Genomic DNA, 27,178 nt, shown 5'->3' on the forward strand with positions numbered 1-27,178 from the left:
ACAAATTAGCTGGGTCTGGTGGCACGTGCCTGTAATCCCAGCTACTCAGGAGGCTGAGGCAGGAGAATTGCTTGAACCCGGGAGGCAGAGATTGCAGTGAGCCGAGATCACCACTGCACTCCAGCCTGGGCAACAGAGCAAGACTCTGTCTCAAAAAAAAAAAAAAAAGAAAAGAAAAGAAAAGAAAAAAAGTAATGCTGAGAAACTTCTGAGGCTTGGAGCAAAAAAGGTGGTGCAGCTTCCTCTTTGGGAGCTGAAAAACTCATGATTAGATACTGAATTGCCACATGGGAAGTCTGACTATTCTACAGCCGCCATATTGTGAGGAAGCCAAACCATCCAGAGAGGCCACATGTAGGCACTCTGGCCTGCAGTCCTAATCTTCCAGTCAACCCAGCCCAGGAACCAGACATGTCAGTGACTGAGCCTTCAGTGATTCCAGCCCCAGCTGTTGAGAGACCCACATCCTTTGAATCTTACCAGCTGAGGCCCCAGATGTTATAGAACAGAGACAACCCACCCTCCACTGTACCCTGTCCAAATTCTTGACCCCGGGAATCATGAGCACAAAAAAATGATTGTTTTAAGCTCTAAGCTATCAGATATTTTGCTACACAGCAATAGATAATTGGAATGATGCTAATTGTATTGTTTGGTACCTTACTCCTCCACCAGAATCCTTCAACCCCCATCACATTTCATATTCTCTGGACTTCTCACTTAGAGACCCAAACAGAGTTTGAAGATGAAAAGCACAGTAAAGATCTTTTGCAGGAGTCCTGTGGGAGCAAAGATGGCAATGGAAATTTCTCTGATCCTATCGACTTTCTGGACTGAGTGCTCCTAAGACCCTTGTTCCCAACCTTTCCAAGTGCTAAGACCTCCTTTGTCTCATCAAAACTCCTGGGTGTCCTCATATGATATTGGCTGTAGATAGCTATTATTTATTGGGATCTTACACAAGTACCAGGCACTGTGTACATATTTTACATATATTATCCTTATAAGAAACCTGTGATTGTTTTTATTCCCATTTTACAGATGTGAAGTGAGGTAGTCAGATTACCCTGGCAGTCTGTTCTGCATATCAAATGCAAAGCTCACAAAGCCTGTAGGATGGTATCCCGATATGACACTGCATAATGATGATGATGGTGATATTTATTGAGTGCCTATTACAGGCGCACACCACCACTCCTGGCTAATTGTTGTATTTTTAGTAGAGATGGGGTTTCGCCATGTTGGCCAGGCTGGTCTCGAACTCCTGACCTCAAGTGGTCCACCTGCCTCAACCTCCCAAAGTGCTGGGATTACAGGCATAAGCCACCACGCCTGGCTGCGATTTTCTTTTCTGCATTTTGATGGCACCTCTAGCAATGGCCACATTGCTTGCTCTTGGGTTCCCACTTTCAAGCAGTTCATTTCCTGTACAGCAGCCTCCATGGCTCAGGAATTGATTATGATTACCACCATTTCCTATTTTGCTCTTCCAGCCTTAGGGCTGATAGTGAATTCCTTTAAATACTCCTCTTTGGATAACCTCATCTCCTTCTTTTTGCTCCTCTACTTCTTCCAACATGTTTGTTACCAGTTCTTCAAATTGAATTCCGTCTACTTCAAATACCTAGAGGAATTTCTGATTTTTTTTTTTTTTTTTTTTTTTGAGACAGGGTCTCACTCTGACACCCAGGCTGGAGTGCAGCGGCACAATCTCAGCTCACTGCAACCTCCTCCGCCTCCTGGGTTCAAGTGATTCTCCCACCTCAGCCTCCTGAGTAGCTGCAACCACAGGGGTATGCCACCATGCACAGCTAATTTTTGTATTTTTTGTAGAGTTGGAGTTTCACCGTGTTTCCCAGGCTGGTCTCGAACTCCTGGGCTCAAACGATCTGCCTGCCTCAGCTTCCCAAAGTGCTGGGATTACAGGTATGAGCCACTGCACCTGGCCTTCTGATTTTTCCTAACTGTCTATTGGCGAATTTACTTGGCATTACAGAACTTTGCATAATCTGCCATTCAACTCTCTAACCTCCATCTCCAAATCATTCTCCCTTTGCACCTGTTGTTCCTAATATGTATTTAGAATGCTTGTCCCCCAGCACTTTGTAAAGCTGGCTCCTTCCCATGTCTCAGGTCTTGGTGTAAATGACAGCTTTGCAGAACAGCCTTCCCCGTTATCTAGTGTAAACCTACTCTGTACCCAGGTACTCTTATCACACTATTCTTTTTTTTTTTTGAGACGGAGTTTTTCTCTTGTTGCCCAGGCTGGAGTGCAATGGCACGATCTCAGCTCACTGCAACGTCTGTCTCCTAGGTTCAAGCGATTCTCCTGCCTCAGCCTCCCGAGTAGCTGGGATTACAGGCATGTGCCACCACACCTGGCTAATTTTGTATTTTTAGTAGAGAAGGGGTTTCTTCATGTTGGTCAGGCTGGTCTCGAACTCCCGAATTCAGGTGATCCACCTGCCTAGGCCTCCCAAAGTGCTAGGATAACAGACGTGAGCCACCATGCCTGGCCCACCCTACTCTTTTATTGTCTTCACAACACTTACTACTTACTTATCTAGCTCATTTATTCCTTAACGTGCTTACTATCGGCTTCCAAGGCTAACAGAAACTCCGAAACAACAGGAAGCATGTCTGTCTTGCTTATTACTGTATCCAGTGTCTGGCACAGAGTTGATGCTTAATACATATTTTTGAGTAAATGAATGATGGAATGAGTGATATATAAGCCCTCCACCTTCCAGGCCTGAGATGGGTTCCGGCACCTACTGAGATTTTTGACATTGGAGGCTCCCACGGGAGGATTCCTCTGCCTTCCCTGAGGCAGGACCACCAAGGTCCGTGCCCAGCAGCAGGGTCCTGAGCTCCACTTGTGCCTTCAGGCAGGCCCCTCCTGGGCAGTGGGAGGCCTCCTTGTGGCTCTGGCCCTTCTCCTGGCACATCCTAGTCAGCCTATTTATTTCCATGCTTCCAGCAGGCTGCAGGGCATTAATGATTAAAAGTGCAAGCCTGCCCAGAGCCAGTATCAATTGGACTACACGCCCACCATGCTGGAAGCTCATTAACTCCAACAAGCTAGGACCCACTCTCACAAAATTTTTCCCATCTGTGTACTGGATTTGATAGCTACAAAGAAAACCATCAAGACTGTGATAAAATTAATTTTACTGATCATCACATTTTTATCACATAATAACAAGCAGAAAGTTTGTTACATAAATATTTAACTCCAATCATTCCTGTAATAATCAGCAGAATAGAAAAAACACAATGAAATTCATACTGTAATGAATGAAACTGTAAAGAGCCATTATATTTTTCTTCTATGACATTGTGAACAAAATAAATTATGGGGTTTTATGCTTTTTTTTTTTGAGGCAAGGTCTCACTCTGTCACCCAGGATGGAGTGCAGTGGTGTGATCATAACTCACTGCAGCCTCCAACTCCTGAGCTCAAGGGATTGTCCTACCTCAGCCTCACAAGTAGCTAGGACTACAGGTTCATGCCACCATGCAGACTAATTAAAAAAAATTTTTTTTTTTTTTTTGTAGAGGTGAGTCTTAGTATGTCACCCAGGCTAGGGATCTTATTCTATACAAAACAAACAAAAATTAATTTTGCTGTTACAGAAGAGAGAAGCCAGCAGGGTAAAGACTGAGGCTTCCTTTGCAAGCATGAGCGCTGCACCAACCAGGTTATTTGGTCCATCTGCCTGCCTTTAGGAAGACCCCTTTTGGGTTTTAACATCTCCTAGCTTGGAAGCATCCTCTGGATATCAGTCTGGCTGAAGCAGGCAGAGGAAACAAACAGAAACCGTAGAAACCTTTTTAAGAACATTAGAAGCATAATTCCCGACAAGACTTTGAGATGAGGCATTGAGAGAGAGAAGCTGATGTTAGGCTAACATCTGGGTTTGATCAAGCTAGGAAGGGCAGAAGAGTCCAGCAAAAAAAAGCCTGCCCACTCTCAACTCACCAGCAATTGCAGGCACTTCCCTAGTTCAGGAACCCCTTGCCGGGGAGCTGGATTGCTGGGATGGGATACTCTGTAACTTCTTGGAGGTCCACAGGCTGACTCATTATGGAGTCTCATCCTTCCATTATTTCCTCTACCAGCCTGGACAACATGGTGAAACCCTGTCTCTACCAAAAACACAAAAATTAGGCAAATGTGGTGGCATGTGCCTGTAGTCCCAGCTACTGGGGAGGCTGAGGTGGGAGGATCTCTGGAGCCCAGGAAGTTGAGGCTACAGTGTGCCATGATCATGCCACTGCACTCCAGCCTGGGTGACAGAGCAAGACCCTATCTCAAAATGAATAAAAATAAAATTTAAAAAATATATTTCCTCCTAATTCCCCTACTTCAGGCTAACTAAACTACTTCAGCTTTAGTTCTAGGTCATAGAACTAGACCTCTAATTCTAGGTCATAACTCAAAAGCCATTTCCTCCAAGAAGCCTTCTGTGATCTCCACAACTGGAAAGTCTTGCTCTACCTTTGTACTCCTAATGCCCTAGATCGTAAGACTCTGACCACTTCCTTCCTTCCTTTTTTTTTTTTTTATTATACTTTAAGTTTTAGGGTACATGTGCACAACGTGCAGGTTTGTTACATATGCATACATGTGCCATGTTGGTGTGCTGTACCCATTAACTCGTCATTTAGCATTAGGTATATCTCCTAATGCTATCCCTTCCCCCTCCCCCCACCCCACAACAGTCCCCGGTGTGTGATGTTCCCCTTCCTGTGTCCATGTGTTCTCATTGTTCAATTCCCACCTATGAGTGAGAACATGCGGTGTTTGGTTTTTTGTCCTTGCGATAGTTTGCTGAGAAAGATGGTTTCCAGCTTCATCCATGTCCCTACAAAGGACATGAACTCATCATTTTTTATGGCTGCATAGTATTCCATGATGTATATGTGCCACATTTTCTTAATCCAGTCTACCATTGTTGGACATTTGGTTCCAAGTCTTTGCTATTGTGAATAGTGCCGCAATAAACATACGTGTGCATGTGTCTTTATAGCAGCATGATTTATAATCCTTTGGTATATACCCAGTAATGGGATGGCTGGGTCAAATGGTATTTCTAGTTCTAGATCCTTGAGGAATCGCCACACCGACTTCCACAATGGTTGAACTAGTTTACAGTCCCACCAACAGTGTAAAAGTGTTCCTATTTCTCCACATCCTCTCCAGCATTTGTTGTTTCCTGACTTTTTAATGATCGCCATTCTAACTGGTGTGAGATGGTATCTCATTGTGGTTTTGATTTGCATTTCTCTGATGGCCAGTGATGATGAGCATTTTTTCATGTGTCTGTTGGCTGCATAAATGTCGTCTTTTGAGAAGTGTCTGTTCATATCCTTCGCCCACTTTTTGATGGGGTTGTTTGTTTTTTCTTGTAAATTTGTTTGAGTTCATTGTAGATTCTGGATATTAGCCCTTTGTCAGATGAGTAGGTTGCAAAATTTTTCTCCCATTCTGTAGGTTACCTGTTCACTCTGATGGTGGTTTCTTTTGCTGTGCAGAAGCTCTTTAGTTTAATTAGATCCCATTTGTCAATGTTGGCTTTTGTTGCCATTGCTTTTGGTGTTTTAGACATGTAAGTCTTTAAACCATCTTGAATTAATTTTTGTATAAGGTGTAAGGAAGGGACCCAGTTTCAGCTTTCTACATATGGCTAGCCAGTTCTCCCAGCACCATTTATTAAATAGGGAATCCTTTCCCCATTTCTTGTTTTTGTCAGGTTTGTCAAAGATCAGATAGTTGTAGATATGCAGCATTATTTCTGAGGGCTCTGTTCTGTTCCATTGGTCTATATCTCTGTTTTGGTACCAGTACCACACTGTTTTGGTTACTGTAGCCTTGTAGTATAGTTTGAAGTCAGGTAGCGTGATGCCTCCAGCTTTGTTCTTTTGGCTTAGGATTGACTTGGCGATGCGGGCTCTTTTTTGGTTCCATATGAACTTTAAAGTAGTTTTTTCCAATTCTGTGAAGAAAGTCATTGGTAGCTTGATGGGGATGGCATTGAATCTATAAATTACCTTGGGCAGTATGGCCATTTTCACGATATTGATTCTTCCTACCCAAGAGCATGGAATGTTCTTCCATTTGTTTGTATCCTCTTTTATTTCCTTGAGCAGTGGTTTGTAGTTCTCCTTGAAGAGGTCCTTCATATCCCTTGTAAGTTGTATTCCTAGGTATTTTATTCTCTTTGAAGCAATTGTGAATGGGAGTTCACTCATGATTTGGCTCTCTGTTTGTCTGTTATTGGTGTATAAGAATGCTTGTGATTTTTGCACATTGATTTTGTATCCTGAGACTTTGCTGAAGTTGCTTATCAGCTTAAGGAGATTTTGGGCTGAGACGATGGGGTCTTCTAAATATACAATCATGTCATCTGCAAACAGGGACAATTTGACTTCCTCTTTTCCTAATTGAATGCCCTTTATTTCCTTCTCCTGCCTGATTGCCCTGGCCAGAACTTCCAACATTATGTTGAATAGGAGTGGTGAGAGAGGGCATCCCTGTCTTCTGCCAGTTTTCAAAGGGAATGCTTCCAGTTTTTGTCCATTCAGTATGATATTGGCTGTGGGTTTGTCATAGATAGCTCTTATTATTTTGAGATACGTCCTATCAATACCTAATTTATTGAGAGTTTTTGGCATGAAGGTTGTTGAATTTTGTCAAAGGCCTTTTCTGCATCTATTGAGATAATCATGTGGTTTTTGTCTTTGGTTCTGTTTATATGCTGGATTACATTTATTGATTTGCATATGTTGAACCAGCCTTGCATCCCAGGGATGAAGCCCACTTGATCATGGTGGATAAGCTTTTTGAAGTGCTGTTGGATTCGGTTTGCCAGTATTTTATTGAGGATTTTTGCATCAATGTTCATCAAGAATATTGGTCTAAAATTCTCTTTTTTTGTTGTGTCTCTGCCAGGCTTTGGTATCAGGATGATACTGGCCTCATAAAATGAGTTAGGGAGGATTCCCTCTTCTTCTACTGATTGGAATAGTTTCAGAAGGAATGGTACCAGCTCCTCCTTGTACCTCTGGTAGAATTCGGCTGTGAATCCATCTGGTCCTGGACTTTTTTTGGTTGGTAAGCTATTAATTATTGCCTCAATTTCAGAGCCTGTTATTGGTCTATTCAGAGATTCAACTTCTTCCTGGTTTAGTCTTGGGAGAGTGTATGTGTCGAGGAATTCATCCATTTCTTCTAGATTTTCTAGTTTATTTGCATAGAGGTGTTTATAGTATTCTCTGATGGTAGTTTGTATTTCTGTGGGATCGGTGGTGATATCCCCTTTGTCATTTTTTATTGCGTCTATTTGATTCTTCTCTCTTTTCTTCTTTAATAGTCTTGTTAGCGGTCTATCAATTTTGTTGATCTTTTCAAAAAAACAGCTCCTGGATTCACTGATTTTTTGAACGGTTTTTTGTGTCTCTACTTCCTTCAGTTCTGCTCTGATCTTAGTTATTTCTTGCCTCCTGCTAGCTTTTGAATGTGTTTGCTCTTGCTTCCCTAGTTCTTTTAATTGTGATGTTAGGGTGTTAATTTTAGAAATTTCCTGCTTTCTCTTGTGGGCATTTAATGCTATAAATTTCTCGCTACACACTGCTTTGAATGTGTCCCAGAGATTCTGGTGTGTTGTGTCTTTGTTCTCGTTGGTTTCAAAGAACATCTTTATTTCTGCCTTCATTTCATTATGTACCAAGTAGTCATTCAGGAGCAGGTTGCTCAGTTTCCATGTAGTTGAGTGGTTTTGAGTGAGTTTCTTAATCCTGAGTTCTAGTTTGATTGCACTGTGGTCTGAGAGACAGTTTGTTATAATTTCTGTTCTTTTACATTTGCTGAGGAGTGCTTTACTTCCAACTATGTGGTCGATTTTGGAATAGGTGTGGTGTGGTGCTGAAAAGAATGTATATTCTGTTGATTTGGGGTAGAGAGTTCTGTAGATGTCTATTAGGTCTGCTTGGTGCAGAGCTGAGTTCAATTCCTGGATATCCTTGTTAACTTTCTGTCTCGTTGATCTGTCTAATGTTGACAGTGGGGTGTTAAAGTCTCCCATTATTGTTGTGTGGGAGTCTAAGTCTCTTTGTAGGTCACTAAGGACTTGCTTTATGAATCTGGGTGCTCCTGTATTGGGTGCATATATATTTAGGATAGTTAGTTCTTCTTGTTGAATTGATCCCTTTACCATTATGTAATGGCCTTCTTTGTCTCTTTTGATCTTTGTTGGTTTAAAGTCTGTTTTATCTGAGACTAGGATTGCAACCCCTGCCTTTTTTTGTTTTCCATTCACTTGGTAGATCTTCCTCCATCCCTTTATTTTGAGCCTACGTGTGTCTCTGCACGTGAGATGGGTTTCCTGAGTACAGCACACTGATGGGTCTTGACTCTTTATCCAATTTGCCAGTCTGTGCCTTTTAATTGGAGCATTTAGCCCATTTACATTTAAGGTTACTATTGTTATGTGTGAATTTGATCCTGTCATTATGATGTTAGCTGGTCATTTTGCTCATTAGTTGATGCAGTTTATTCCTTGCCTTGATGGTCTTTACCATTTGGCATGTTTTTGCAGTGGCTGGTACCAGTTTTTCCTTTCCATGTTTAGTGCTTCCTTCAGGAGCTCTTTTAGGGCAGGCCTGGTGGTGACAAAATCTCTCAGCATTTGCTTGTCTGTAAAGTATTTTATTTCTCCTTCACTTATGAAGCTTAGTTTGGCTGGATATGAAATTCTGGGTTGAAAATTCTTTTCTTTAAGAATGTTGAATATTGGCCCCCACTCTCTTCTGGCTTGTAGAGTTTCTGCTGAGAGATCCGCTGTTAGTCTGATGGACTTCCCTTTGTGGGTAACCCGACCTTTCTCTCTGGCTGCCCTTAACATTTTTTCCTTCATTTCAACTTTGGTGAATCTGACAATTATGTGTCTTGGAGTTGCTCTTCTCGAGGAGTATCTTTGTGGCGTTCTCTGTATTTCCTGAATTTGAATGTTGGCCTGCCTTGCTAGATTGGGGAAGTTCTCCTGGATAATATCCTGCAGAGTGTTTTCCAACTTGGTTCCATTCTCCCCGTCACTTTCAGGTACATCAATTAGATGTAGATTTGGTCTTTCATATAGTCCCATATTTCTTGGAGGCTTTGTTCATTTCTTTTTATTCTTTTTTCTCTAAACTTCACTCTTCATTTCATTCATTTCGTCTTCCTTCGCTGATACCCTTTCTTCCAGTTGATCACATCAGTTACTGAGGCTTGTGCATTCATCATGTAGTTCTCGTGCCATGGTTTTCAGCTCCATCAGGTCCTTTAAGGACTTCTCTGCATTGGTTATTCTAGTTATCCACTCATCTAATTTTTTTCAACGTTTTTAACTTCTTTGCCATTGGTTCAAACTTCCTCCTTTAGCTCGGAGTAGTTTGATCTTCTGAAGCCTTCCTCTCTCAACTCGTCAAAGTCATTCTCTGTCCAGCTTTGTTCCATTGCTGGTGAGGAGCTGCGTTCCTTTGGAGGAGGAGAGGTGCTCTGATTTTTAGAGTTTCCAGTTTTTGTGCTCTGTTTTTTCCCCATCTTTGTGGTTTTATCTACCTTTGGTCTTTGATGATGGTGATGTACAGATGGGTTTTTGGTGTGGATGTCCTTTCTGTTTATTAGTTTTCCTTCTAACAGTCAGGACCCTCAGCTGCAGGTCTGTTGGAGTTTACTGGAGGTCCACTCCAGACCCTGTTTGCCTGGGTATCAGCAGCAGTGGCTGCAGAACAGCAGATATTGGTGAACCGCAAATGCTGCTGTCTGATCGTTCCTCTGGAAGTTTTGTCTCAGAGGAGCACCCGGCCGTGGGAGGTGTCAGTCTGCCCCTACTTGGGGGTGCCTCCCAGTTAGGCTACTCGGGGGTCAGGGACCCACTTGAGGAGGCAGTCTGCCCATTCTCAGATCTCCATTTGCATGCTGGGAGAACCACTACTCTCTTCAAGGCTGTCAGACAGGGATATTTAAGTCTGCAGAGGTTACTGCTGCCTTTTGTTTGTCTGTGCCCTGCCCCCAGAGATGGAGCCTACAGAGGCAGGCAGGCCTTCTTGAGCTGTGGTGGGCTCCACCCAGTTCGAGCTTCCTGGCCGCTTTGTTTACCTACTCAAGCCTGAGCAATGGCGGGCGCCCCTCCCCCAGCCTTGCTGCCGCCTTGCAGTTTGATCTCAGACTGCTGTGCTAGCAATGAGCGAGGCTCCGTGGGCATAGGACCCTCCGAGCCAGGTGCGGGATATAATCTCCTGGTATGCCATTTGTTAAGCCCGTTGGAAAAGCGCAGTATTAGGGTGGGAGTGACCCGATTTTCCAGGTGCCATCTGTCACCCCTTTCTTTGACTAGGAAAGGGAATTCCCTGACCCCTTGTGCTTCCCGAGTGAGGCGATGCCTCGCCCTGCTTCGGCTCACGCACGGTGTGCTGCACCCACTGTCCTGCACCCACTGTCTGGCACTCCCCAGTGAGATGAACCCAGTACCTCAGTTAGAAATGCAGAAATCACCCATCTGCTGCATCGCTCATGCTGGGAGCTGTAGACTGGAGCTGTTCCTATTCGGCCATCTTGGCTCCACCCCCAGGACTATAATCTTTTTTTTCTTTTTTTTTTGAGATGGTGTCTCACTCTGTCACCCACAGTGGAGTGCAGTGCCGTGATCTCAGCTTGTTGCAACCTCCACCTTCCAAGATCAAGTGATCCTCCCGTCTCAGCCTCCCGAGTAGCTGGGACTACAGGCATGTGCCACCATGCCTGGCTAATTTTTGTATTTTTTGTAGAGGTGGGGTTTCATTACATTGCCCAGGCTGGTCTCAAACTCCTGGGCTCAAGCCATCTGCCAGCTTCTTCCTCCCAAAGTGCTGGGATTACAGGTGTGAGCCATCCACCACGTCTAGCCACACTTTCTAGTATATGATGGGCATTCATTTACTTCTACCCCTTTGTGATGATTATATCTTCTAGTTATTCACTTCTCTCTGTAAAATATTGCCTCATATTGCCATGTGACTGTCAATACCTCCCTGTGGGAGGAATATACTTTACCACTCCATTGGTTATCAGTTTGGCCATGTGGCTTGTTTTAGCCAAGCTAACGAGAATGAAAGTGATCAGAGCAGAAGTTTTAAGGGCTCTCACAGTCCCCTGTTTACCATCTGCCATGAGAATGGCCTGTGTAAGAATGAAGAGACTCTTGCAACAGAGCTGAAACTAACTTGAAGCTGATGAGCAAGAAATAAACCCTTGTTGCTATAAGCCATGAATATTTTGATGGTGTTACCACAGCATAGCCTGGCAAAAGCTGACTAATACATCTTTACTAAAGTGTAAATCTTCTTTTTTCACTTCTAAAAGAATTAAAAATACAAGTCTTTTGGTGGGAAAGATCACACTATATTCATGACTCGTCTTCATGGCCTTGGCCTCCCAAAGTGCGGGGATTACAGGCCTGAGCCACTACTTCTGGCTTTTTTTTTTTCAATAGAGAGTGATTTGTCTCTTATCCTTCATGAACCTAGCACGAAGCCTCACTTAAAGGCTCAGCAATTGTTTACTGAGAGAATAAATAAATAAATCCAGCATTTACTAAGTGCTACTGTTATAATCCTTTACCTTGTAGTACTGTGAAATTCAGAACACAATTTGACAGACATTGCCTCACTGAGCCTCAGGACATCCTGGGGAGAGCAGTAGGGGAGAAAGAGTATTACCCCACCTGTCTAACATCTCCGTTTTCTTTGGAGAACTACCCTCCCACCATTCCATGTGGTTCTGGTGGGGCTGCCAGTCACAACCCCAGCCCTTCTGGTTACAAGAGTAGGCATATGACCCAGGTCTGTCTAATCCCAGTATCGAATCCTCTGTACACAATGACTGGACCAGAGACAGGAATATGACCTAAATGGGACCAAGGATCAGAGCACTTTCCTGAGAAGTGTGGCAGACCCGGAAGGAAGATGTCTAGAAAGAGTCCGAAGTATGAGTGGGAAATTTCAAGAGGACACTTAACACTGCTCTGTAATCCTCCACCATTCCTCTAATATGTTTACTTTCTCACTCTTCACAACTTATATTCCATACCTCTTCCTGTCTCTTCAGACATCTTTCACTCTCTTTACTTCTCCCTTTCAGCTGATGGTCTCGCCTCGTGCCTCATGGAGAAAACAGAAGCAATTAGACAGTTGCTCCCTCATTTTCCTAGCACCAATTCTACTTACCTACCTGCATGCGTATTCAAATTATCTGCCTTTTTTCTTATACATTGGATTAACTGTCCCCACTCCTATCAGTGGCCATCTGCTACCGTAGAACATGCTCAATAGCATGCAAACATTTTCTAATATAGCCCAGCTTTAAAACATAAATAAATGACCCTACCCTCTATCTTGTATTGTCACCCAATTTTTCTACTGTGCTTCATGGCAAAACTTTTTTTTTCTTTTTTTTTTAAGACAGGGTCTTGCTCTGTTGCCCAGGTTAGGGTGAAGTGGTGTGAACATGGCTCACTGCATCTTCCACTTCCTGGGCTCAAGCAATCCTCCCAAAGTGCTGGGATTATAGGCATGAGTCACTGTGCCTGACCAAAACTTCTTGAGAGTTGTGTATAGTTGCTGCCTTCACTTCCTTCCTTGCATTCTGTCTTCAGTGAAGAAAACACTCCACTGAAGCTGATCATCGTTAGGATCACCAATGGTCAGCATGCTGCCAGGTCCAAAAGCCACTCCTCACTATTGTTGACTGCTGCTTCCATCTTGAAACATAATCTCCTCTTGGCTTCCAGGACACCATACTCTTCTGGTTGTCTACCTCACTGGGCACTTCTTCTTTGTCTCCTATACTGGCTCCTTCTCCTTTAACAAACTACTAAATGTTGGAAAGTGCTGGAACTCAACCTAGTTCCCTTTCTCTTCTCTATCTACATGTAGTCCCATGACTGTTTTTCTTTTAAGACAGAGTCTCGCTGTGTCGCTCAGGCTGGAGTGCAGTGGCAGGATCTTAGCTCACTGCAGCCTCTGTCCCTGGGGCTCAAGTGGTTCTCCTGCTTTAGCCTCTCAAGTAGCTAGGAATACAGTCATGCGGCTGGGAGTGATGGCTCACACCTATAATCCCAGCACTTTGGGAGGGCCAGGTGGGTGGATCACTTGAGGTCAGGTGTTTGAGACCAGCCTGGCCAACATGGTAAAAACCTGTCTCTACTAAAAATACAAAAATTAGCTGGGCGTGGTGGTGCCTGCCTGTAATCCCAGCTACTTGAGAGGCTGAGGCACCAGAATTGCTTGAACCTGGGAGGTGGAGATTGCAGTGAGCCAGGATCACGCCACTGCACTCCAGCCTGGGCAACAGAGAGAGACTCTGTCTCAAAGAATAAAAATAAATAAGTAAATACAGACATGTTACACCATACCTGGCTAATTTTCTTATTTTGTATAGAGGTAGAGTCTCACTATGTTGCCCAGGCTGGTCTCAAACTCCTGGGCTCAAGGGATCCTTTCACCTTGGCCTTCCAAAATGCTGGGATAATAGGCATGAGCCACTGCACCCAGCCCCCACTAGTGTTTTACTGTGATGGCGAAATTAGTGCTTCCAAACTAGAACTCTCCCCTGAATTTCACCTTTGTATACCTATCAGCCTACTTGACATACCCTTTGATATCTCTTATGTGTTGAATTGTGTTCCCTAAAAAGATATATTGAAGTCCTAACCCCCCAGTACCTGTGAATGTGACCTTATTTGGAAATAGGGTCTTTGCAGATATAATCAAGTTAAGATTGCCATTGATTTTGACTTGGTGTAAAATAGATTGATAAATAAGTAAATAATCAAGTTAAGATGAGATCACACTGGGTTAGGGTGGGCCCTAAATCCAATATGACTGGTGTTCTTATAAGAAGAGGAGTGGTAGCGCACACCTGTAGTCCCAGTTACTTGGGAGGTGAAGCCAAGAGAACCACTTGAGCCCAGCAGTTCGAGACTGCAGTGAACCATGTTCACAACACAGCACTCCAGCCTGGAAGACAGAGTGAGATGCCGTCTCAAAAAAAAAAAAAAAAAAAAAAAAGGGGCTGGGCACAGTGGCTCACGCCTGCCTGTAATCCCAGCACTCTGGGAGGCCGAGGCGGGCAGATCACGAGGTCAGCAGATTGAGACCATCCTGGTTAACATGGTGAAATCCCATCTCTACTAAAAATACAAAAAATAAGCCAGGCGTGGTGGCGGGCACCTGTAGCCCCAGCTACTCAAGAGACTGAGGCAGGAGAATGGCGTGAACCCAGGAGGTGCAGCTTGCAGTGAGCCGAGATTGCGCCACTGCACTCCAGCCTGGGCAGAAGAGCGAGACTCTGTCCCCCCTCAAAAAAAAAAAAAAAATACGAGAAACATAGAGACAGAGACACACAGGGAGAATACCAGGTGAAGATGGAGGCAGAGACTGGAGTGATGTGTTCATTAGCCAAGGTTTGCTGGCCACTACCAGGAAACAGGAGAGAGGCATGGAACACATTCTCTCTCAGAGTGTCCAGAAAGAATCAACCTGATGACACCCTGCATTCATACTTCTGGCTTCCAGAACTGTAAGATAATAAATTTCTGTTGTTTTAAGCCACTTAGTTTGTGGTCATTTGTTATAGCAGCCGTAGGAACCTAATACAACATCTAATAGGCATCTCAAAAAAAAAAAAATTCTGTTTTTGAGACAGTCTTGCTCTTTCACCCAGGCTGGAGTGCAGTGGCATAATCATGGCACACTGCAGCCTTGATCTTGTGGGACCAAGCAATTCTCCCAACCAAGCCTAGGACTGAGACTACAGGTGTTTACTACCACGCCTGGCTAATTTTTTTTTCTTTTTGAGACAGAGTCTTGCTCTGTCATCCAGGCTGGAGTGCAATGGCACGATCTCAGCTCACTGCAACCTCCGCTTCCTAGGTTCAAGCGATTCTCTTGCCTCAGCCTCCTGAGAAGCTGGGACTCTAGGCATGTGCCACCATTCTGGACTAATTTTTATATTTTTAGTAAAGATGGGATTTCACCATGTTGGCCAGGCTGGTCTCTAACTCCCGATCTCAAGTGATCCACCCACCTCGGCCTCCCAAAGTGCTAGGATTACAGGCGTGAGCCATTGCACCCTGCAGCATCTCAAATTTAACATGACCAGAATGTAACTTTTTGTTTTGTTTTAAATTTATTTCAATTTTTTTTTTTTGAGATGAAGTTTCCCTCTTGTTGCCCAGGCTGGAGTGCAATGGTGTGATCTTGGCTCACTGCAACCTCTGCCTCCCAGGTTCAAGCAATTCTCCTGCCTCAGCCTCCCAAGTAGCTGGGATTACAGGTGCCCACCACCACACCTGGCTAATTTTTGTATTTTTAGTAGAGACGGGGTTTCACCATGTTGGCCAGGCTGGTCTCGAACTCCTGACCTCAGTTGATCCACCTGCCTTGGCCTCCCAAAGTGCTGGGATTACATGCATTAGCCACCATGCCCAGCCAATTTTATTTTTAGTTGACATGTAATGATTGTTCATATTTATGGGATACACAGTGATGTTTTGATATATGTATATAATGTGTAATAATCTAATCAGGGTAGTTAGTAAATACATCATATTAAATATTTATCATTTCTTTGTGTTGTGAAAATTCAAAATATTCTCTTCTAGCTTTTTGTTTTGTTTTGTTTTGAGACAGGATCTTGCTCTGTCGCCCAGGTTGGAGTGCAGTGGTGCGATCATGGCTTACTGCAGCCTTGACCTTCCAGGCTCAAGCAATTCTCCCACCTCAGCCCAAGCTTCACTCCTCCCAGTAGCTGGTACCACAGGCCTGCATCACCATGCTTGGATAATAATAATTATTATTATTATTTGAGATGGAGTTTTGCTCTTGTCACCGAGGCTGGAGTGCAGTGTCACGTTCTCAGCTCACTGCATCTTCGCCTCGCAGGTTCAAATGATTCTCCTGCCTCAGGCTTCCGAGTAGCTGGGATTACAGGCATGCGCCACCACGCTCGGCTAATTTTGTATTTTTTAGTAGAGTTGGGGTTTTACCATGTTGGCCAGACTGGTCTCGATCTCTGGTCCTCAAGTGATCCACCCACCTTGGCCTCCCAAAGTGTTGGGATTATAGGAGTGAGCCACCACGCCCGGCTAAATTTAGTTAATTTAAAAAAAAAAAAAGTTTTTCTTTTGTAGAGTTGAGGTCTCATTATGTTGTCCAGGCTTTTTGAAAATATACACTAAATTACTGTTAACCACATTCGCTCTACAGTGCTAGAGAACCTAGAACTTATTCCTCTCATCTAGCTGTAACTTTGTATCCATTAACCAACCTCTCCCTCTCCTCCCCTGCCCATACCCTTCTCAGTCTCTAATAAACACAACTCTTCTCACTTTCATGAGTTTGAGTTTTTTTTAGCTCTCACATATGAATAAGAACATGTGTTATTTCTCATTTTGTGTGTGACTTATTTCACTTAACATAATGTCTTACTGCAAATGACAGGATTTCATTCTTTTTTTATGGCTGAATAGTATTCCATTGTGTATAGGTAGCACATTTCCTTTATCCATTCATCTGTTAATAGACATTCAGGTTGATTCTGTATCTTGGCTATCGTGAAGAGAGCTGTAGTCTACATAGGGATGCCGATATCTCTTCAATATACTGATTTCCTTTCTTTTGGTTATACCCGCAGAGGGATTGCTGGATCATATGGTAGTTCTATTTTCGTTTTTTGAAGAACCTCCATACTGTTCTTCAGAGCGGCTGTACTATAATAATTTACATTCTCACCAACAGTGTACAAGCATTCCCCTTTCTCCACATCCTCCCAACTTATGTTATTTTGTCTTTTTGATAAAAGCCATTTTTAGACTGGGTGCGGTGGTTCATGCCTGTAATCCCAGCACTTTGGGAGGCTGAGGCGGACGGATCACTTGAGGCCAGGAGTTTGAGACCAATCTGGCCAACATGACGGAACCCTGTCTCTACTAAAAATACAAAAACTGTTGGGCATGGTGACGCACACCTGTAGTCCCAGCTACTTGGGAGGTTGAGGCAAGAGAATTGCTTGAGCCTGGGAGGTGGAGGTTGCGGTGAGCCGAGATTATGCCATTGCACTCCAGCCTGGGTGGCAAAGCAAGACTCTGTCTCAAAAAAAAAAAAAAAAAAAAAAGGTGCCATTTTTACCATGGTGAGATTATGTCTCCTTGTAGTTTTGATTTGCATTTCCTTGATGATAAATGATGTTGAGCATTTTTTCATAGACTTATTGGCTGTTAGTATGTCTTCTTTTGAGAAATATCTATTCAGATTCTTTGTCCATTTTTAAATCAGATTTTTTTTTTTGCTGTTGAGTTTGAGTTCCTTACATATTATGGAATATTAGTTCCTTGTTGGATGAATAGTTTGCAAATATTTTCCTCCATTCTACAGGTTATCTTTTCACTGTTGATTATTTCCTTTGCGGTACAGAGCTTTTTAGTTTGCTATAGTTTGTCTATTTTTGTTTTTGCTGCCCATATTAGTCTGCTCTCACATGCTGTAAAGATACTACCCGAGACTGGGTAATTTATAAAGGAAAGAGGTTTAATTGACTCACAGTTGCACATGACTTGGGAGGCCTCAGGAAACTTACAATCATGGTGGAAGGCGAAGGGGAAGCAAGGCATGTCTCACATGATGGCAGGAGAGAGAGAGAGCACAAGGGAAATGCCACGCACTTATCAAACAACCAGATCTCATGAGAACTCCCTCACTACCACGAGAGCAGCATGGGGGAAACCACTCCCATGATCCAATCATCACCTCCCACCAGGTCCCTCACTCGACATGTGGGGATTACAGTTTGAGATGAGATTTGGGTGGGGACACAGAGACAATCCATATCACTGCTTATGCTTTGGAAGTCTTACCCGTAAAATCTTTGCATAGCCCATTGTCCTGAAGCATTTCTCCCATGTTTTCTTCTAATAGTTTTATAGTTTCAGGTCTTATGTTTAAGTCTTTAATCTATTTCGAGTTGTTTTTTTTGTTGTTTGCTATTGTGTGTGTTTTGGGTTTGCTGTTGTTGTTGTTTTAGAGATGGGGTATAGCTATGTTGCCCAGGCTGGTCTCAAACTTATGGCTTCAAGTGATTCTCCCACCTCGGCCTCCTAAAGTGCTGGGATTACAGACCCAAGCCACCGCATCTAGCCCATTTTGAGTTGAGAGATAGAAGTCTCATTCTTCTACATATAGATATCCAGTTTTCCCAGCACCATTTTGTTCTTAATTTTTGAGACCGGGTCTCACTCTGTGACCCAGGCTGGAATGCAGTGGTGCAATCATGGCTCACTGAGCCTCAACCTCCTGGGCTCAAGCAATCCTTCTACTTCAGCCTCCTGAGTAGCTGAGTAGAGACAGGATCTTACTATGTTGCCCAGGCAAGTCTCAAACTCCTGGGCTCAAGTGATCCTCCTGCCCTGGCCTCCCAAAGTTCTGGGATTATAGGTGTGAGCCACTGTGCCCAGCCCCAGCACCATTTATTGAAGAGACTGTCCTTTCCCCAGTGTATATTCTTGATGCCTTTGTTGAAAAGCCGTTGGCCATAAATATGTGGATTTATTTCTGGATTTTCTATTCTGCAGAACAGAACTTTTATCATCACCTCTTCAAATCTGCTAGACTAGACTTTCCCCCAAGCCCTCCTTCTACTCTACCCCTGGTCTCCTTTTCACATAGCAACCAGAGTGTTCTTTTGAAAATATAAGTTCGATCAAGTCCCTTAGTGTTTAAAACCCATCAAAAGCCTCCCCATAATCCTTTGGATAAAATTAAATTTCCAGTGGGCATGGTGGCTCAAGCCTGTAATCCCAGCCCTTTGGGAGGCTGAGGCAGGAGAATTACTTAAGTTTAGGAGTTGGAGACCAGCTTGGGCAACAGAGTAAAACCCCGACTCTGTTTTTTTTTAAGAAAATTTCATTTCTTGGCCTATAAGGTCATTCATGATCTGGTCTGTATAGAAAAGAACAGACTGTTTTCTTTCTTTTCTTTTCTTTTCTCTTTCTTTCTTTCTTTCTTTCTTTCTTTCTTCTTTCTTTTCTTTCTTTTCTTTATCTCTCTCTTTCTTCCTCTCTCTCTTTCTTCTTTCTTTCTCTTTCTTTCTTCTTCTTTTTTTTTTTTTTGACAGAGTCAGTCTCTCTCTCTCACTCAGGCTGAATGCAGTGGCACAGTCTCGGCTCACTGCAACTTCCCATCTCACTCTCCCAAGTAACTGGGACCACAGGCGTGCACCACCATGTCTGGCTATTTTTTATTTTTTATTTTTTTTATTTTTAGTAGAAATGGGATTTTGCCATATTGCCCAGGCTGGTCTCGAGCTCCTGAGCTCAAGCAATCCACCGGCCTTGGCCTCCCACAGTGGCTGGGGTTACAGGCATGAGCCACTGCGCCTGGCCCAAACTGTTTTTCTTCTGCTCTCGCACCACAACAACCATCATAGAAGACTTCTGTGACCAAATATGTGGGGATTTCTTCCCACCAATAAGCAAGCAGTGAGTTCTGCTGTGGATGCCAACTGAATGTCCTCGAATTCAATTCAATTCTGACACTATTTATCTGGAGATAGCATCAGATTCCTGAGTTTGAAGGCTTAGTCCCTAAGACTGCGTCCTCTTCCAATGCCAATTGCAAGCCCCAGGTTGTTTCACCTGTGCTTCTGACTGACCTCCCCCCTCCACCTTCCTTGGGTTTGGTTAATTTGCTAGAGTAGCAGTTTTCTGCTAGGACTCAGAAAACACTTACTCATGTTTACCTATTTATTATAAAGGACTTTACAAAGGACACAGATGAAGAGATGCATCTGGCAAGATATAGGAAGGCGTGTGGAGCTTCTGTGCTTTCCCAGGGAGCGCCACCCTCCAGGAACCTGCATGGGTTCAGCTGTCCAGAAGCTCTCTGAACCCTGTCCTCCTGGGCCTTTTATGGAGACTGCATTGGATAGGCATAATGGAAGCATGGATAGCCATGTAGAACTGTGGTTGGACAAGAAGAGGGTGATCTAATGTTAACAGACTGAGTGGGGAAACCCAGCAAAGCCTGTCTGTTCAGATTCTTCTTGGCCTCTCCGCAGCCTTTCTTCCTCCAAGGTATGGGGCAGGTCCCGTCTGAAATGAGCGTCTTATGGTCTACAGTCAGACAAGGTAGGTCAGATCATTTCTTTATGGCCAGCTCCAAGACAGAAAGCTGGGTAGGATTTGAGTCCTGCCTTGGAAAGAAAAAGGAGCAAGTGAAAGGAGGGCGGGAGTCAGAGAGAGATTCCATTTTCTGAGGCCTGCTTCTGATGCCTAAAGCAGCCCAACATTATAAAAAAGGCTGTAATGGGCTGTGGGAGTTATGAGCCAGGAACCATGGATGAAAACCATTCTATGCTGTGTATGTCACATGGCCCTGCCTCCTTGTGGTTGTCACCTCCCATCGTGCCCTCCTGGCACGTAGGTCTTTTGCACTGATTATTACCTCTGCCTGGGGCTGCTCTATCCACAGATCTGGCATGACCTGCCCTTCTTGACCTCCCAACATAAAGTGGGCCCAGTCTTTCTTATACCACCAGGTTTTTTGTTTTTTTATTTTTTTATTTTTGGAGACAGGGTCTCACTCTGTCACCCAAGCTGGAGTGCAGCAGCCCAATCATGGTTCACTTCAGCCTCGACTTCCTGGGCTCAGGTGATCCTCCCACCTCAGCCTCCCAAGTAGCTGGGACTACAGGCGTGTGTCACCATGCCTGGCTAACTTTTTTTTTTTTTTTTAATATAGTGATGAGGTCTTACTATGTCGCCCAGGCTGGTCTCAAACTCCTGAGCTCAAGCAATCTGCCCATCTCAGTCTCCCAAAGAGCTGAGATTACAGGCATGAGCCACTGTGTCTGGCCAACCACTAGGTTTTATTTCCTTCACGGGACAGCGTTTCCCTGCATGCTGAGCCTCTGGTTCCAGTCCCTGTGGCCTTGATTCTGACATCTCTTCCTTCTTTGGACTCTGATTAGGGTCCTTCCCGAGTCTGCTCTCTTGTCTGCGAGTCAATGCATTCCATTTTTGCTTAAGAATTTGAGGGAGGTGGCTGGGCATGGTGGTTCACACCTATAAGCCCAGCACTTTGGGAGGCTGAGGCGGGAGGATTGCTTGAGTCCAGGAGTTCAAGACCAGCCTGGGCGACATGGCAAAACTCCATCTCTACAAAAGATACAAAAAATTAGCCAGGCATGGTGGCGTGCGCCTATAGTCCCAGCAACTCAGGAGGCTGTGGTGGGAACATAACCTGAGCCCAGGAGTTCGAGGCTGCAGTAAGCTGTGATCATGCACTGTACTCCAGCTTGGGCAGCAGAGCGAAACCCTGTGTAAAAAACAGAAACAAAAACAAAACAACAACAACAACAAAAGAATTTGAGAGGGTTTTGGCACTTTCAGTAGAAGAATGTAGCCTAATCAAAGGCTGAGCCCAGTCTCTGCAAAGAACTAACCCCCAAGGAAGGCTGCTCAGAAGTCCAGGCCCTTCCTGTGTAAGAAGCCCCGATGACTTTAGCTTAGCATCATTAAACTTTCCATCCTGTGATGGGAAAAGGCCACTTTCATCTTCCACCAAGTGTGGAGGGAGGCAGAGCTGACAGTTTATCTCTCAAATGCCCTCACCCTGCCAAAGAGACATCAGAGTTTCCCTGGTGCTGGCTTCCTCCCAGACTGAGGCAGAAGCAGAGCATGGGACAGAGGAATTAGGGGAGAGAGGAGTCTCCAGCCTGTGTCCGTGTGATGTGGAGGTTGCTATGGTCTCCAAAGAGTTGAAAGAAGCTGCAGCTCTGCGTATCCTCTGGTGGCTGAATATAACAGTTTCATTTATTCAGCAGATTCCTAGCCAGACACTGAGCTAGAACTTTAATACTAATAATGGCATCAACGGCTCCCATTTGGAGATGGCAGGCTGTGGACCAGGCACAGTGCTGCACACTCTAGAAGCATTATGTCGGGAGGCTGAGGCAGGACAATGGCGTGAACCCGGGAGGCGGAGCTTGCAGTGAGCCAAGATTGTGCGACTGCACTCCAGCCTGGGCGACAGAGCAAGACTCCGTCTCAAAAAAAAAAAAAAAAAAAAAGAAGCATTATATCATCTCATTCTCACAACAGTTCCCTGAGACAGGTATAATTATCCAATTATCCCCACCTAACAGATGAAGAAACAGGCTCAGTGAACAGAAGGGACTTGCCTGGTGGTTTCTACTGCAAAGCTGTGATCGTTCTTCTGCAAGGAATTGCCTCTTTCCTAAACCTCCTGGCGCCTGGTTCCCAGCATGAGAACTTGTGACTAAATGTAGGTGACGGGGACCTACGGCGGCCCTCCTGTGGCGGCCAATGAGGGAGCAGGATAAGGACCTGCCAGCTCAGGAACCTGCCCTCCATGAATCTGCCCCCAGTTCTTTCACAGCTGTGAGGAGACACCAAGCCCTGAGTCACTTCCCTGGGAAATCCCTGCGGAGGCTTTCCTGGGAATAAGATAATGCAGGAATCTGGGCTGGACTGTCCAAGGGGCCCGATCCCTGCCAGCCAGCCTATACTTGGAGCAAGACCTCAGGGTCTTCTCCAGATATGAACAGGCCTGATAGACGTAAGCTGCAGTGGGACAAGCAACATGTGTAGAAGGCCTCTGGGGAGAGGGGTCTGGGAAAGGGATGGGGTGGGTATCTCTGTCACCAAGAGAATGATTGCTAAGGCTCCCTCCCAGGCCAAGGCAATGGCAACCTGTGATTCTGTGGGTCAGGGATGAGGCCACTTCAGTGAAAGGCCTTCAGCCTGACCCCCTGTAGGAGACAGGGAGGCGAATGGCTGAGCAGACGCCATGGCCGAGAACTCAGGTTAGAGGCCAGTTATGGTGGCTCATGCCTATAATCCCAGCACTTTGGGAGGTTGAAGTGGGAGAATCACTTGAGTCCAGAAGTTTGGGACCAGTGTCAGCAACATAGCGAACCCCTGTCTCCACAATAAAAAGTTAAAAATTAGCCAGTTGTGGTGGTGCACACCTGTAGTCCCAGCTACTTGGGAGGCTGAGGCAGGAGGATCACTTGAGCCCAGGAGTTCCTGGTTACAGTGAGTGAGCCAGTGAGCTATGATTGCACCACTGCACTCCAGCCTGGGCAACAGAGTAAGACCCTGTCTCAAAAAAATAACAATAAAGAATAGGAAGATGGATTCCAGCCTCCTTGATGCACAGATGGAGAAACTGAGGCACAGGTAGGAGAAATGTCAAGGTCTCACAGCAAGTGAGTGATAGACCTGCCACCTCCCACACTTCTGTGCCTTCAGGTAAGAAAGCCTTCATCTCCCTGCTTTCACACTAAAAATAGAGCTTTGAAAACATGACAGGGAGTCATGTGGAGTCTGGCTGCTGTGGGGGTCCCATGTGTCTGAGCCCTTGTGATGCTGCCTGAGTATCCCTGGAAAGCCGAGTTGGCATCTGAAGGTGTGGGGATGGGGTTCATGCTGGTGCCAGTCACACACCAGCCCACCTCCAAGCACAGAAGGGTGTTCCTCAAACCCTCTGGGCACAGCGTCTTTGCCTGTGATTTTCCTCTGATGATATCTTGTTTTGCCAACTAAATTAAGACTATGACAGAGAACAAGACTACCTCTAGCAGTTTAGTTCAATTAAGATTTCACATCAACAAATTAAAATGCATCCTCACCGTCTGCAAAGTAAATCTGCCTGCGTTTAGGAGGAGGCACTGACATTTGCTGTTCAGGCACCTAGCCGATGTGAGCTGAGTGTCAAAGAGGGCCTACCCTTTCTGGGACCTGTCTGGGGGTTCAGAGCCAGGAATTGTCTCCAGGGACTTACAGCCTCTGGGCCAGGCTTCTCAAGCATAAGTGTGAAGCCCCGTCTGAGCCTGTGAGAAAGTCTTCACTGGTCCTCCCTAAGATAACAAAAATGAGAATAATGTCATGTTTTCCAAAAAAAAAAAAAAAACTAAGTTAATCCAAATTAAAGGACCATCAGCAAACTTTTTTTTTTTTTTTTTTTTTTTTGAGACCAAGTCTTGGTCTGTTGCCCAGGCTGAAGTGCAGTGGCGCGATCTTGGCTCACTGCATCCTCCACCTTCTGGGTTCAAGTGATTCTCCTACCTCAGCCTCCCGAGTAGCTGGGACTACAGGCACATGCCACCACACCCGGCTAATTTTTTGTATTTTTAGTAGAAACAGGGTTGCACTGTGTTAGGCAGGATGGTCTCGATCTCCTGACCTTGTGATCTGCCTGCCTCGGACTCCCAAAGTGCTGGGATTACAGGCATGAGCCACCGCGCCCGGCCTTTGTAACTTTTTGAGGGCTTAATTTGTCAGTCTCTTTTCAAGGGACTGAGGAGACAGCAATCAGCAAAACAGACAAAAGTCCCTGCTCTCCCGGATCTTTTATTCTACAGGGACAGACAATAAACAAGACAAATACATGAAATATGCAATAAGTTAGAGAGTAAGAGCTGTGGAGAAAAATAAAGCAGGGAAAGAGGGCAGGGAGCGTGGAGGGCAGAGGAATTCGTGGTTTTGTTTTATCCGTTAGAGACAGGGCCTCACTGTCTGTTGCCCAGGCCAGAGTGCAGTGGCACCATCAAAGCTCACTGTAGCCTCCAACTCCTGGGCTCAAGAGAGTCTCCTGCCTGAGCCTTCTGGGTAGCTACAGCTACATGTGTGCACCACCACACCTGGCTAAGTTTTTAGTTCTTTATATTTTTTTCTTTTTTTCTTCTCCTCCTTGTAAGTTTTAAATTTTTATTTTATAGAGATGAGGTTTTGCTATGTTGCCCAGGCTGGTCTTGAACTCCTGGTCTCAAATGAGCCTTCCCCACTCAACCTTCCTAAGTGCTGGAATTACAGGTGCGAGTCACTGGGCTCAGTTTAGTTTGCACTTTTATTTATTTATTTTGAGATAAGATATTGCTCTGTTGCCCAGGCTGGAGTGCAGTGGCATGATCTCAGCTCACTGCAGCCTCAATCTCCCAGACTCAAGTGATCCTCCCACCTCAGCCTCCTTAGTAGCTGTGACTACAGGTGCACACCACTACACCCAGCTAATTTTTGTATTTTTTGTAGAGATGGGGGTTCACTATGTTGCTCAAATTGGTCTCCGACTCCTGGATTCAAGCAATCCACCCTCCTCAGCCTCCCAAAGGGCTGATATTACAGGCGTGAGCCATCGTGTCCTCCCGAGTTTGCAATTTTAAATGGGGTAGCTGGGGAAGGCCTGGATGATAGAGTGATGATTAAGTCAAGACCTGCCAAGATGAGGGAGTGAGCCAAGAGGATGTCAGGGCACAAGGGCAGCACTCTGGGCAGAGGGAGGCAGAGAGCAAAGGCCGGTGTGGGATTGTGGGTGAGGTGTGGAGCAGGAAGGGAGGCCAGTGTGGCTGGAGCTGGGTGAGCAGGAGGGTGGGGAGGAGGAGAGGAGGTCAGATGACCAGGGCTGTAGCCCTTGTAGGCCATTGCAGGGACTCGATTCATTCTCTGGGTGAAGAAGAAGCCAGGGCAGGGTTTAGAGCAGAGAAGAGACAAGCTCTGCCTTCCTTTTAACAGGATGATTGGGGCTGCTGTGTGGAGAACAGCCAGGAGAAAGGCCAGGTTAGGAGCGGGGAGACTAGTCACAAGGCTATTGCGGAAACCAAAGTGAGACCCGATGATGGCCAGAGCAACAGCACAGGAGCTGGTGATATGGGGACACTAGCTCCGAATGTTTGAAATCAGTAATAACCTAGAGGCTGGGTGCGGTGGCTCACGCCTGTAATCCCAGCACTTTGGGAGGCCGTGGCAGGCGAATCACAAGGTCACGAGTTTGAGACCAGCTTGGTCAACATGGCAAAATCCCATCTCTACTAAAAATGCAAAAAATTAGCTGGGCGTGGTGGTGGGTGCCTGTAATCCCAGCTACTTGGGAGGCTGAGGCAGGAGAATTGCTGGAACCCAGGAGGTGGAGGTTGCAGTGAGCTGAGATTGTGCCGTTGTACTCCATCCTGGGCGATAGAGTGAGACTGTCTCAAAAAACAAAAATCAAGCAAACAAACAAAAAAGATCCTCTCACCTTGGCCTCTCAAAGCACTGGGATTACAGGTGTGAGACACTGCACCCGGCCATGCCCCTCTCACCTGGTTTTTATAATCCCAGAAGGCTGTTTGTGTAAGTGTGGTTTTTGTTTTTTTCTGTGAATATAAAGGATTATTATCACATGGATTTGGTTATTGCCTCTGAAGGACTGTGGCAGTTTGCAGGTCGTCTCTTGTTCTCTTGTCTTTCTTCTTCTCCCTGTTTCCTTTTCCCTCTGCCTCTGTAATCTTAGTTGGCCGTCATGTAAAACCGAAGAGAGTTTTATGCTTCCTAGCCCTACTATTTAGAGTGGATGAGTGGAATGTTTTTAATTTCTGTCTCTTAGAAAAACAACAGCTAAATTAAATTCTTTGTTACTTGTGTAACTCTCAACTGCTTTTCCTCTCACTGTGCGTCAGCACCCCCACTTTCTAAGACTGAGAAGTCGATACTGCTTCCCAGGGAAAAGGAAAACACACCCAACATGGGCCTTTGGATTTCCCACCACTTCAAACTCCTCTTCTATTTAACTTGCATGGTAATTTGCATATATCTACATATGTTATGCAATCAGCCTGTTCTCCTTTTACATTTAAGCCTAAAATAATTTTGCGTTTCTGATGTTTTCCTTCTCTACTGCCTTCTTTATTTCTTTCTGGACCTGCAAAAGGAATGGATGAAAGGCCAACGGTATGGACACACTACACACAGCATGGGGGAAAGGAAGATTGGGGAACAGGAGGATGAGATTGTCTCTGGGGCTCATTCATTCATTCACCAAATATTTATTGAGCACCTACTATGTGCTAGGCCCTGTGTCAGTTGCTGGGAGTACAGCGATGAGCAAATCGGTCACAGTTCTTACTTACATGGAGCTTACACTCTAGTGAGTCAAATAGTAAGCATAAATAAAAAGATAACTTCTGATATTAACAAATTATATAAAGAATACATAGTGACTGGAAGATTGGTAGCTTATAGAAGGTCTCTCCGGAGAAGGAACCTTTGGGCTGAGGCCTGAATGATAAGAAGGGGACAGCCTTGGGTGGATTTGGTGGAACCCT

At 44.9% G+C, this 27,178-nt stretch overlaps 1 long non-coding RNA gene across 1 annotated transcript in view; it reads left to right on the top strand.

Annotated features, from left to right (window-relative positions):
• The window catches only part of LOC134761464 (uncharacterized), a 111,786-nt gene that overhangs the window by 61,607 nt on the left and 23,001 nt on the right, over positions 1–27,178 (top strand). Inside the window, exon 5 of the long non-coding RNA XR_010140102.1 lies at positions 19,832–20,204. This is a non-coding gene — a long non-coding RNA (uncharacterized LOC134761464). The remainder of the gene's footprint in view (positions 1–19,831; positions 20,205–27,178) is intronic.

This window comes from Pongo abelii, chromosome 4 (genome assembly GCF_028885655.2).
Source record: "Pongo abelii isolate AG06213 chromosome 4, NHGRI_mPonAbe1-v2.0_pri, whole genome shotgun sequence".
Classification (NCBI taxonomy): domain Eukaryota; kingdom Metazoa; phylum Chordata; class Mammalia; order Primates; family Hominidae; genus Pongo; species Pongo abelii.